The sequence below is a fragment of the Vigna unguiculata genome, chromosome 5 (assembly GCF_037176805.1).
Source record: "Vigna unguiculata cultivar grain cowpea cultivar isolate G323 ecotype 2 chromosome 5, ASM3717680v1, whole genome shotgun sequence".
NCBI lineage: Eukaryota > Viridiplantae > Streptophyta > Magnoliopsida > Fabales > Fabaceae > Vigna > Vigna unguiculata.
In genome coordinates, this window is record NC_140796.1 from 40,892,895 (window position 1) to 40,907,205 (window position 14,311).

At 33.5% G+C, this 14,311-nt stretch overlaps 1 pseudogene; it reads right to left on the bottom strand.

Annotated features, from left to right (window-relative positions):
* Positions 1-353: 353 nt before the first annotated feature.
* LOC146886437 (uncharacterized) lies at positions 354-1,405 on the bottom strand (annotated as a pseudogene).
* Between the last annotated feature and the right edge of the window lie 12,906 nt (positions 1,406-14,311).

Below are 14,311 nucleotides of genomic sequence, written 5' to 3' on the forward strand. Positions count from 1 at the left end.
CAACATAATTCCAGGTAGAAATTAACTTTGATACTAAAATCAAGTTGAATAAAACATTTGGTACATACAAAACATTTGTAATGAAGAAACTATGGGAAAATACAACAGTACCGGCATACTTTACAATTGAAACATGCCATTAGGCAACCTTATGCTTATTGGTTTAATTTCATTGAAAGTTTTAAAAGATTTAAAAGATGCAAAAATATGATCACTTGCTCCCAAATCAATGATCCAAGAACCAATACGAAAACTATTGAAGGAAGAAGAGATGCTGATAATACCTGATTTTTGAGTTTCACCTGGTGAATACCAGACTGAAATGTGCTAACCTGGTTAGCTAAGGAAGCAGACTATTGGTTAATGCCAGAACCTTGAATTAAATTGAGTATCTTCTCATATTGCTCACGAGTGAAAGTATGTGGTGTACTAGAAATATTTCCATTTGTTGACAGATCTTCCTTCAAATCTCTAGTGTCACTGCAAGCAATGTTGATCATTGATGAATTCCCTTTCTGAAAATAAGGAGGAAAGCCATGTTTCTTATAGCAAGTGTCTACTATATGTCCTGTCTTTCCACAGTAAGTGCATATTTTCCTTGGTCCAGAATTTTGTACAAAACCTTTCCCTCTTCCCTGCATCCTTTTATCAACAACGTTTATGAGAGCCTTTGAGTCATCATTGACAATGAAATTTCCTTGTCTTTCATGTTGAATCACCATAGAGAAAATTCGGTTAATGCTAGGAAGTGGGTCCATCAAGAGAATCTGTGATTTAACTACTGAAAAATTCTCATTCAAACTAGTCAAAAATCTTATAACATGATTAAGATTATGAAAGTGTCTAGAATTCCTCGTAGCAGTACAGGTGCATTAAACCGGGCAAGCACAATAAGGAATAGGCATATAAGTTTCAAGCTCTTCCCAAAGTATTTTCAACTCAGAATAAAATTTTTTGACAGAGAGAGAACCTTTTTTAAACCGTAGATTTCTTGTTGCAACTCAGATATTTTGATAAGGTCTCCTTGGGAGAATCGTTCTTTCGAATCATTCCACACATCTATAGCATTTTCCGAAAATATGATGCTCTGGCCAGTGGACTCAATCACGGAGTTTATAATCCATGAGTGAATAATCATGTTGCAGCGACTCCAACTCTTATAACTTGGATCAAAAGTGTTGGGAATCAGTATACTCCCATCAACAAACTCAAACTTATTTTTGCCTCCCAAAGCACATTTCATGGTTCGAGTCCACGCATCATAATTTGAACCATTCAATATGGGAGTGACAATAACAGAGGAAGGTCCATCACCTGGATGAATATAATATGGATTAGAGGGATCTTGTGATGGATCTATTTGACCACCACCAGTATTGGAACCAGAACCACCACTTTGAGTCATCAAAGTTACAACCAGGCTCTAAGATACCATCTTAAGATTTTAAACATTTAGAAAAAAGACGCAAGATAGAATTTCATTGATATCTCTAAAAGAAAAAATTGTTACAACAATTAAACTTGCCTTTATTTATAATAAAAGAAGGGTGCAGAAAAACCCTATTCTAGATGATGCTCCATTGTATCATTGCCAGCCTATGATCTGTTGAGGTTGTTAGCGGTGGATAGTGAAAAAGATTCTGCAGCTGAATGGGATGATTTGATTGTCTACACCTGCACCTGTTGAGTTGGTATATTTAATGATTCATGTGAAAACTCAATTTTAACCATTTTGGTAATGGTATTTTCTTTTTCATTATTTTCGTAATTTAACAGTGGGGAGAAGAGAAAAGCCTTGGTCGAATGTGAGTAGAATAAGACTTGAGGATGTAGAGGGAAGGAAACTTGCAGCACAGCAAAAGCTAGGTCAAAGTTAAAGGTGGGCTCGTGCATTAGATAGGAAAGAGAAAAAATTGTTTTTATTTTAACTAAGAGGTAGAGTAGAAATTATAAAATGTTTTGAAGATACAAGAGGTAGAGTAGAAATTATAAAATGTTTTGAAGATACAATAGGTGTTTGAAGGTGCATGGAGAAGCCCAAAACAAATTAATATTCCATCATGTGTTGAAGATATTTGGTTCAAATAAATAAAATGTTATCTTATCGAAAGTGCATGATAATTTAGTTTTTGAAAAGAAACACGATTTAATTCATAAATATGTGAAATTTTATAAAATATCATTTTATTGTATAACTTAATGGTAATTAATTAATTTTCCAACTTTACAATTTAATAACAAATTAAACCTAAAAATATAATTAATATTAAATTAGTCTTTCAACGTTACATTTTTACAATAGCACACTCTTAAGATTTTGAACATTTAGAAGAAAAAGATGAAAGATAGAATTTCATTGATATCTCCAGAAGGAAAAAACTGTTACAGCAATTAAAATTGCCTTTATTTATAATAAAAGAAGGGTGCAGTAAAATCCTATTCTAGATGATGCTCCATGGTAACATTGCCAGCCTATAATCTGTTGAGGTTGTTAGCGGTGGATAGTGAAAAAAGATTATGCAGCTCAATGGGATGATTTTATTGTCTGCCCCTGCTGAGTTGGTGTATTTAATGATTCATGTGAAAATCCAATTTTACCCTTTTCATCATTTTCGTAATTTAACATCCCCCCACAAGCTGGAGTATGGTAAATATCAATCATGCCCAGCTTGGAAATGAATGGAGTGAAAACAGGAGGAGGTAAAGCTTTTGTAAAGAAATCAGCTAGCTGTTCTTTGGATGAAATAGGCAGTAAACGTAGGACCCCCTCTTAAAGCTTGGTTCGAACAAAATGACAATCAATCTCCAAATGCTTTGTTCGCTCATGAAAAACGGGGTTGGCAGCTATGTGCAAGGCACTTTGATTATCACAATAGAGAACAGGTGCTCTAGAACAAGTAATGTGTAGATCACGTAAAAGAAATATCAGCCACTGTAACTCGCAGGCAGCAGTTGAAAGTGCCCTGTACTCAGCTTCAGAAGAAGATCTTGAAACTGTTTGTTGCTTCTTTGCTTTCCAAGAAATTAATGATGAACCCAAAAAGAAGCAATATCCTGAAATGGATTTTCTAGAGTCAAGACAGCCATCCCAATCTGCATCAGAGAATCCTAGTAATTGAATTTCTGATTTTCTTGGAAAGAACAAGCCTCTACCTGGGCTGTTTTTAAGATATCTCACTATTCTGCAAGCAGCTTGGTAGTGTGTTAGAGTTGGATTATTTAGAAATTGACTAAGTTGTTGAGTGGCAAAGGTGATGTCTGGCCTAGTGGTGTTCAAGTAAAGTAATTTTCCAATTAATCTTCTATAGGCTGCTACATCTTCATATGACTTCCCTGCATCTTGATATAATTTAATTGAATGATCAAGTGGTGTTTTGGCAGGTTTTGATCCAAGTAGACCAGATTCATTTAGAAGATCTAAACAATATTTCCTTTGACAGATTGAGATACCCAGTTTGGAATGTGCCACCTCTAACCCAAGGAAGTATTTCAATGGGCCCAAGTCCTTGATTTTGAAATTGGAGTAAAGAAAATCCTTTATTCTGGTGAATTCATCTAGGCAATTGCCGGCAAGAACCACATCATCAACATAAATGAGAAGAGTTGTAAAATTCTCCCCATTTTTGAAGGTGAATAATGAATGGTCTGCATTAGATTGCTGATATCCTTGGCTCAATAGTAATGAAGTGAGTTTCTCATACCATTTTCTGCTAGCTTGCTTGAGACCATACAAGGACTTGAGTAACTTGCAAACTTGATTGGATTTTGAGCATTTGACACCTGGTGGAATAACCATGTAAACATCCTCATCCAAATCCCCATGTAAGAAGGCATTATTGACATCTAATTGATGTAAATGCCAATTGTAAGCGGATGCTAAAGCCAGCAAAATCCTTACTGTAGTGAGCTTAGCTACCGGTGAGAAAGTGTCAAAAAAATCAAGACCTTCCACTTGATTGTAACCCTTGGCTACCAACCTAGCCTTGTATCTCTCTATAGACCCATCTGCTTTGTATTTGACCTTGTAGATCCATTTGCTACCAATAGGATTCACATTCTCTGGTAGATCAACTATTACCCATGTACCATTCTTCTCAAGAGCATCTAATTCAGACTTCATGGCATTATTCCAGCATTCATATTTGCTAGCCTCCAAATATGTGTGTGGCTCGTGAGTGTGTGTGATTGAGAGGGAATAAGCATGATGTGTGGGTGACAAATTTGAGAAAGAATGGAAAGATGAAATGGGGTAGGAAGTACCTGAGGTAATTGTTTCTTCTGAATTGCTTGAAAGGCTACACACATAGTCACTAAGATGCTTTGGTGGATGTCTTTGCCTGTGCGACTTCCTTTGATTTTCAGCAGTTGTGTCTGATACAGTAGAGGGATTTGGAACTGGGGTATGTTCTACAAGCTCTTTATGAGTGTCAACAGGTGTTACAGAATCTGTCACAGGAATATCAAAAGATCTAGGCTGGGTCATGAATTGTGGAGCATCAATTTGTTGGTGGTAAGACGGTGATGGATGATAAGACCAAGTGGATAAAGGTGAATGAGGCTTATATGGCAGTATATGTTCATGATGAGTGACATTTCTAGAAATAAAAATCTCCTTATTGTTGAGATCTAATAAGACAGTCCCTTTGACACCATGTTTATATCCAAGAAAAATGCATTTCCTAGCTCTAGGTGCAAGCTTAGTTCTATGTGCCTGAAGTGTAGATGCATAACACAAGGAGCCAAAAACTTTTAAATCATGCAAGTTAGGTGTGTGCTTGTGTAATAAGAAGTAAGGTGATTTGTTTTCAAGGAGAGTACTGGGTACTCTATTTATTATGTATGTAGCATGGAGAATAGCATAAGACCAAAACTGTTTTGGTAATTTTGATTGGAAAAGAAGAGCTCTCCCTACATTAAGAACATGTTGGTGTTTCCTTTCAACTCTACCATTTTGTTGTGGAGATTCCACACAAGTTGTTTGATGCATTATTCCTTTTGAAGCATAAAATTGTGGCATAGCAAATTCAGGACCATTATCCGTTCTTACAACTTTTACTCTTGCACTATATTGTTTCTCAATCAATTTGATGAAATTTTGTACATGATCTCTTACTTCTGCTTTAGATTTTAACAAAATGACCCATGTAAAGCGACTAAAATCATCAACAGCAGTCAAGAAATAAGAATGACCATGTATAGAATGTATGGATAAAGGCCCCCAAATGTCAAAATGAAGCAACTCATAAGGTGAAACAGCTTTGTTCAAACTAGTTTTATATGGTAATTTCTTGTGTCTAGCATAATGGCATACATCACAGACTGCCTTTGGATCAACAACAATGAAAGGAAATTCTGAATTCATAGAAATCATCTTTGAAATTGATAGGTGTCCTAATCTAAAATGCCATAAGGCATCTTCAGGTAAAGTTTGAGTTTCAACTGTTTGGATATTTGAACAAGAGGCTTGTTTGTCATCAATAACTAAGTGATATAGCCCTTCAAACTTTTCAGCAGAACCAATCATCCTCTGGGATTGCTGGTCCTGAATAACACAAAGGGAATTATTGAAGGAAACAACACAATTGAAGGTAGAAATCAACTTTGATACTGAAATCAAGTTGAATGAAAAATTTGGTACATACAAAACATTTGTAATGAAGAAACCAGGAGAAAAAACAACAGTACCAGCATACTTTGCAATTGAAACATGACCATTAGGCAACCTTATGCTTATTGGTTTAATTTCATTAAAAGTTTTAAAAGTTTTAAAAGATGCACAAATATGATCACTTGCTCCCGAATCAATGATCCAAGAACCAATACAAAAACTATTGAAGGAAGAAGAGATGTTGATAATACCTGATTTTTGAGTTTCACCTGGTGAATGACCAGACTGAAATGTGCTAACCTGGTTAGCTAAGGAAGCAGAATGTTGGTTAATGCCAGAACCTTGAATTAAACTGAGTATCTTCTCATATTGCTCATGAGTGAAAGTAGGTGGTGTAGTAGAAATATCTCCATTTGTTGACACATCTTCCTTTAAATCTCTAGTATCACTGCAAGCATTGTTGATCATTGATGAATTCACTTTCTGAAAATGAGGAGGAAAACCATGTTTCCTATAGCAAGTGTCTACTGTGTGTCCTGTCTTTCCACAGTAAGTGCATATTTTCCTTGGTCCAGAATTTTGTACAAAACCTTTCCCTCTTCCCTGCATCCTTTTATCAACAACATTTGTGAGAGCTTTTGAGTCATCATTGACAATGAAATTTGCTTGTTTTTCATGTTGAATCACCATAGAGAAAATTCGGTTAATACTAGGAAGTGGGTCCATCAAGAGAATCTGTGATTTAACTATTGAAAAATTCTCATTCAAACCAGTCAAAAATCTTATAACATGATTAAGACTATGAAAGTGTCTAGCATTCCTCATAGCAGTACAGGTGCATTTAACCGGGCAAGCACAACAAGGAATAGGCATATAAGTTTCAAGTTCTTCCCAAAGTATTTTCAGCTCAGAATAAAATTCTGTGACAGTGAGAGAACCTTGTTTTAGACTGTAGATTTCTTGTTGCAGCTCAGATATTCTGATAAGGTCTCCTTGAGAGAATCGTTCTTTCAAATCATTCCACACATCTATAGCATTTTCCAGAAATATGATGCTCTGGCCAATGGACTCAATCACGGAGTTTATAATCCATGAGTGAATAATCATGTTGCAGCGACTCCAACTCTTATAAGTTGGATCAAAAGTGCTGGGAATCGGTATACTCCCATCAACAAACTCAAACTTATTTTTGGCACCCAAAGCACGTTTCATGGTTCAAGCCCACGCATGATAATTTGAACCATTCAACATGGGAGTGACAATAACAGAGGAAGGGCCATCACCTGGATGAATATAATAGGGATTAGTGGGATCTTGTGATGGATCTATTTGACCACCACCAGTATTGGAACCGGAACCACCACCTCGGGCCATCAGAGTTACAACCTGGCTCTAAGATACCATCTTAAGATTTTGAACATTTAGAAGAAAAAGATGAAAGATAGAATTTCATTGATATCTCCAGAAGGAAAAAACTGTTACAGCAATTAAAATTGCCTTTATTTATAATAAAAGAAGGGTGTAGTAAAATCCTATTCTAGATGATGCTCCATCGTAACATTGCCAGCCTATAATCTGTTGAGGTTGTTAGCGGTGGATAGTGAAAAAAGATTCTGCAGCTCAATGGGATGATTTTATTGTCTGCCCCTGCTGAGTTGGTGTATTTAATGATTCATATGAAAATCCAATTTTACCCTTTTCATCATTTTCGTAATTTAACACACACTAAAAAAATTAATCCATTAGTGGCAATTAATTTTTATCGGTTCGAAGAAACGTTACAAACTTACACGATTGTGACAGGAAAAATAAACTGCTAATATTTATTTATTTCTTTCTTTAAAAGTTGCTAAAAGAATTACTTTTTTATTAGTTTTCTTTTACGAAATTTGACTCCTCTTAATGTTTCTATGTTTTCTAAGACTTTCAAATTTTCAATGCCTTCTTAGGTACCTTCATCGTCACCACCACCGCTTCCGTCATCACCATCATCGCCTCCCTGTCTATGTAACACTCCGTCTCTTCGCCACCACCATCTGTCTATTTCCGCTTCTTCCCCTATCACCATCAAGCATCTCTCCTTCATTTAATCGGTGGGTCTACGAGTATTGAAGAGAAGAAAGAATCAATTGTCAAAAATTTCTCTAATGAGCGTGAAAATGTCCCTTTACTTCGAGGTCGAGCTCATGTTCGTAGGTGGAATCCATGACAACCACCTCATCGTCGTTGGTGACACCAAGATCATTGTGACAAATAACACAAGGTTTGTAGGCATCACACCTGGTGGAGCAGTTGATTGCACGAGGGGACAGTGTGATCATTATGGATAATTTCTTCATTGGAAGGAAGGAGAACTTGATACACCACTTTGGAAACCTAGATTCGAACACTTTCCCAATTAAGTTCTGAAATTGTCAAGTAGGTTAGCAATTTGAGTTACATAACTAAGTTTCTTTGTTGTAAGAAAATTGTACCGTGTGTAAATATTATCGAAAATACATAACCTAAATTTTACAATTGAAATTGTGATCTCAAAGAGTTGAATATAACTTTGGTTTTAATTCTTCTAATATTATCGAAAATATATAGTTTATTGTAAGAAAATTGTACCGTGTGTAAATATAGAAATGACCATTTTTTGTACATGAATAGTTGATATACTGGTATGCAATGATCTTTTCAACGAGTGATGATTCAATTCATATACTAATAAGCAAAATTAGTTTTTGTACATGAATAGTTTAGTGTTTTTCTTTCATGAAAACTTTTGAGTATGCTTGACTACTAATTGCAATTTGCAGAAGAATTTGATCTACATATCAAGGTTAATTAACATTTAATGCAACCCATAACCAAAAGTATGAAGTAAATTATTCATTTGATCATGGTAGAGTATGGCTCTCTATAGGTTTTAGACATAGATGTTGAACTACACATATGTTGCTTCACTTTGTTTTAGTCATTCACAATCCTAAGAGAAAAAGTTCCTTTAAATCTAGTTTTTAATATTTTTCTTGTGCACAGAACAATTGGTTGAATCTATTTTGAGCAAGGTTGTAGAGGAGTTTGACAAGTGAACAGCAAGCCAAGGTATGACAATTTTAATTACTCATAATTTCCTTAGATTTTGGATAATCGACCTATCCTATGATGAGTTTAGTACATTCCTAGTTGTACTAGTTCTTACTTAAGTTGACTTTGTTGGCAAGTTGTTCTTGATTTCACTATCTTGTAACTTCCTAGGAAAAAGTAACTTTGATTGATCCTGTTTCTCAAAGCAATGGGTCTATTGTGGCAGGTAAAAGGTAATATGACTAGTGTTTAACATATTCAAGGATCTTCATGAAACTTAAAATGCTATAATTCTTATAACCGCACATTTTTCGATTAGGAGAAGAAGAAGATTCATGTGGTAACGAAAAAGAAGATGGCATGCATAAAAGTTAAGTTAATGTTATGGTATAAAAAGAAGAGGATCACATTCATAAAAATCTAGCTGCTAATGAGGAATCGCAAATGCAACTTCTAAAGCAGAAAATGTTCTTTGATCAAAAGCAAAGAGAAATTGAGGTAAAGAATCAATGATGACACTTGTTATGTTTAATCTTTGCAATTTCTTAATACAATAATTAATATCTCATTTATTATGTTATGCTTGCAATTTTCTGAGATGCTTGTTTCCTGCCTCCTATATTAATTTGAAGTGCATAATCATTGAATATTTTAGGCATTAGTTACACTTTATTTATAGAAGAAACTATACTGCTACTTATCCTCCTGATGGATAAATTAATTTTCATTATACTAGTTATATTTTGTTTATTTGAGTTGCATTAGCCATTGCGTGATTATGCAGAAGGGACAAGCTGATACCACTATTATGAGTAAAAGTATGAACTAGGAACTCTTGAATTTGTAGAACAGTGAGAAAGAAGGGAGTAATATGGAAGAAAAAAATTTGGGAATTGTTATTGATATGAGCATTGAGAAAGAATACAAGAACTCTTCTCCAATCTACAATCAATTAATATATATATATATATATATATATATATATATATATATATATATCATTAAAAGGAGGACAAGTTTCCCACTGAACCTGGAATCTCACCTGTGAGATTTCCATTTGAGATCACAAGAGTGGTGAGGTGGCCAGTCGAAAGGACATGCGTTGGGAAGTTGTTACGCTTATCTATTGATGTTATTATGATCTCTGACACAAACCCTTCTTTGGAACATGTTTTGTAATCCCAGTGCAAGGATCTTAGTCTATTGGATCCCATGAAGAGAAGGCAGCGACATAATTTGAGGAGTTGAAGGTTGGAAGCCATGACAGTAGAGAGAGGCCTTCCTGATTTAGAGTAGAGATGGAAGGACACAATGAAATATTAAGAAACAATACAACAAGAGTTAACACATTGCTTGACATGATGAGGTGGTGTTCTGCTACTATTGTATCACATCCAAACTTAGCAACATTACTCTCTAAGTTACTATGCCCTCATTTGCACCATGGTTGGACATTAAAAGTCTCTTATCTCCATTTCATGAAGATGTAGATTGTTCCTTACTCTTTAAACACTGCTTCACTTTTATATTTGTGGTGAATTTACAGCAAAGCCCGAACAAAGAAACAAACAAATAAACAGATGGGCATGGATAAATTAATCATAATTTAGGTGCACAATGAACATAGAAATAGCTAAATGCATAACCTTGCCCTACCACATTTCTTATTGACAAACCCTTTGCTGGACTTGTATCATACTATCATCAGTTCTGGAATTTCAGATTTATTTTTTTATTACATAACTTCAGATCCAGTCGATCCATCTTTTCTTCTTTAGAATTCATAAACTACACATAGAGCACATCACATGCGCCTCCTGTTTTGATAACGTTGTTTCCTCTGCCTTTGTCATTTGATCGCTTATCATTATCATTGATGAATATAACATGGAAGAATAAGGAACTCAATAAATATAATATATATATATATATATCAGTGTTATTGAATATCAGCCATGACGCTGCCATGGCGGAAATCGGTATTGGTTTCCGAGCCTACCACCACAACAAGGCGGAGGTGAATCGGATTTTTTATGGCGGCCCATGGCTGCCGCTTTGTACATGGCGGGTTGCGGTGGCGAAACGGTGGAGGCAAAAATATCGGACTGAAAAAAAAAACGAGTGAAAGAGAAGAGAAGAACAGTCGGACTTGCAACATCAAAGAGAGAAAGGAGTTGCAGTAGCGACGCATGTAAGGAAGACAGGAAACGCGTGAAAGAAACCCTAAACGCATGAGTTGGACTATTTTAAATAGTTGGGCCTGGCCCACACCCACTCAATTATTATTTAAACAAATCTCGCTTACATTTTTTCTTCATTCTTATTTTTTTACCCTAACTCCCTTCGGCCATTTAGCCAACAACAACAGTAAATTCTCTTATTATTAATAGTTTTGTTGGGGGATTCCTATTTTCTTTGTTGGTGTGTTTTTAACTCCCAATATTTAAAGCATCATATATATATATATATATATATATATATATATATATATATATATATATATATATATATATATATATATATATATATATCCTATTTATAAGGTTAAATTATACTTTTGGTCTCCATTTTCATAGCAAAATTTGAATTTGGTCCCTTAATTATTTTTTATCTCAATCTGGTCCCTATTTTGTGAAATTTGATGCAATCAAGTCCTTTCCGTTAGTAGTGTAGTAACGGTGTTAAATGGGGTGCCATGTGTCAGTTCCTGAATTTTTTGAATTTTTTTATTATTTATTTATTTTTTTAAAATTTTTAAAAAATTAAAAATTTACCACGTGTTAAGTTGACATCGTGTCACATGGCAGTGATAGTGCCACGTGTCACTATTATACCATGTGTCATTTTCCTATTCTCAATTTGGTCCTAGTATTTTAATTTTTGACTCAATTTAGTCCCAATTTTTGTAAAAATTGTTCAATTTTGTCCCTCTCCAAATTGAAACCAAATTTAATTTCTATTTAAATGTGCGCAAATATTTCTATCCAAATTGATATTTCTATCAAAATTGATATTTCAAGTATATATTATTAACAAGATTAAGTTTATTTTAATTTATATTTTACATTAAACTTTATTTAAAATTGTTTTAAAGTTGTTGATAGAAAATAATGTTAATAACAAAAAATTCATAAATTATATTGATATTTTATTAAATCATACTTTAATATTGTTTTTTATTTGAATTTATATTTTAAATAATTGCATATTTTTAAAATGTGTAAAATTCAATAATTTCTATACAAATGTTTTAGTTGGTATAAAAATAACAATTATATAATTTAAGAAAAATTAACTTGTTTATTTAACAATCAAAAACAAATAAATTTAAAATTTGAAAAAAAAACTTAGTTTTATTGAAAATATATAATAAATATCAATTTGAATAAAAAAATCAAATTTAATAAAAAATATTTGTATAACATTTTATAATTTTTGTTTTAATTTGGAGGGGACAAAATTGCATAATTTTACAAAAATTGAGACTAAATTGAGACAAAAATTAAAATACAGGGACCAAATTAAGAATGAGAAAATGACATCTGCCATAATAGTGACACGTGGCACTGTCATTGTCACGTGGCATTGTCACTACCACGTGGTACGATGTCAGCTTGACACGTGTCAAATTTTTATTTTTTTTTAAATTTTAAAAAAATAAATAAAAAATAAAAAGAATTCAAAAATAAAAAATAAAAAGAATTCAAAAAATCCAGAAGCTGACACGTGGCACCCCATTTAACACCGTTACTACACCACTAACGGAAAGGACTTGATTGCATCAAATTTTTCAAGATAGGGACCAGATTGAGATAAAAATGAATTGAGGGATCAAATTCAAATTTTGCTACGAGAATGGAGACCAAAGGTGTAATTTAACCTATTTATAATAACTCTTAGTAAGAGAGTAGCTTGGATTTATGTCGTACTTTTATAAGAGTTGTGAAATGGTTTGTCAGGTAGTGTCAAAAGAATTTTTTTCTTGTTTTAAATATACCACAATTAGTCTTACGTATAAAGAGTCAGAAATATAAGACAAAACATGAAGAGAAACAGTAATCTCAAATAGAAAGCATCATTAAGAAGAAGATTTTTTTGAGGTAAAGAGAGTGAGAGAGAAGGTCCCAAAGAAATGGTGAGATGGGGGAACGGTGGAAGAAGAAAATTACTGCCATTTTTGGGGATGTTATTGGCTATGCTAACTCAAAGTGGAAGCATGGTGGTAATAAAATTTGCCATGACTGACGGTATCAACAAATATGTTATGGTTGTTTATTCTATGGCTCTCTCCTCCTTCTTCTTTCTTCCCTTTGCCTTGTTTCAACACAGGTTTTCTTTTTCTTACATAAATCTTCTTTCTTTCAAAGTTCTAACACAGATATTTTTGTTCTAACAATTTACCCTTTTACATTGAGTAGGTCAGAACGTCCTCCTCTCACATTCTCTGCACTCTGTAGCTTCCTTTTGCTTGCTCTCTTTGTGTTGGTATTCCTTTCCACCTTGCACCATGCTTCTGCATTTTCCAGTAAACAAGAATGTTCTGTGTTTTGTGTTTGAAGTAATTATGGTTAATGTTCTGTTTGTTAGCATACCCTTTCTTTTTTTGCTTTTTTGTTAGCATAAAGCTATGCAATTTGCCACAGTTCTCTTATTATTAATAGTTCTGTTGGGGGATTCCTATTTTCTTTGTTGGTGTGTTTTTAACTCCCAATATTTCAAGCATCATACACACACACACAATATATATATATATATATATATATATATATATATATATATATATATATATATATATATATATATATATTTCTTTTATTTTCTTCCTGGTTTGTTGAAGCGGAGGATTTTCAATTCTTATCTGTATTTTATACCCTTGAAGAGAAGGTAAATACTACATATTATTTTATGTAAAATGGGATAGAATAAAAAAATGTGGTAAAATAGATTGCTTAAAGAATTCCTGTGATTTGCTAATGTTTGGATATGTAACTTGTGTATTGAAAATCATTGTTTCTATTATCCACTGTTGTAGATACTCTCCACTCCATAATGTCAGGAGACCATGGGAACAGCATACTGATCAGTCTATTCAGTATCCATTAACCATGCTGTTGACAGTTGATCATGATGATCGTGTTGTGCCACTGCACACATTGAAGTTATTAGCGGTTGGTCTGCTTCTTATGAATTCACATTCAAATTGTAGACACAAGTTAACTTCTATTTATTAAATTGTGTTGCAAAGTATAAAATAAGTGGTTAGAAGATTGGTCTAGTTAATGTTTTCTCCAAACATTCTAGGAGAAGAAAATATAAATAGATATCTACATTTACTAAAATTAGTTTATGCATTAATTATAAATTATTTTTTAGAGAAATTGAGGAGATTGCTAATGTGAGTTGATTTTAGTTCATGAGAAAACTTTTTCTTTCTTATGTTTATGGAGAAATTTGTTTAAACAAAATCAATTAATTGTCAATTTTTTTATGCATATATGTTTCATCTCATTTGACTACTGAATGGACAAGAAACTCACCTTGATAGTCCTGCAGCTTTCTTTTTTTTTTTTTTTTTACCCTTTTTAACACTAAGAGGATAACAAGTAAAATTAACCTACAAGTTGACATGCA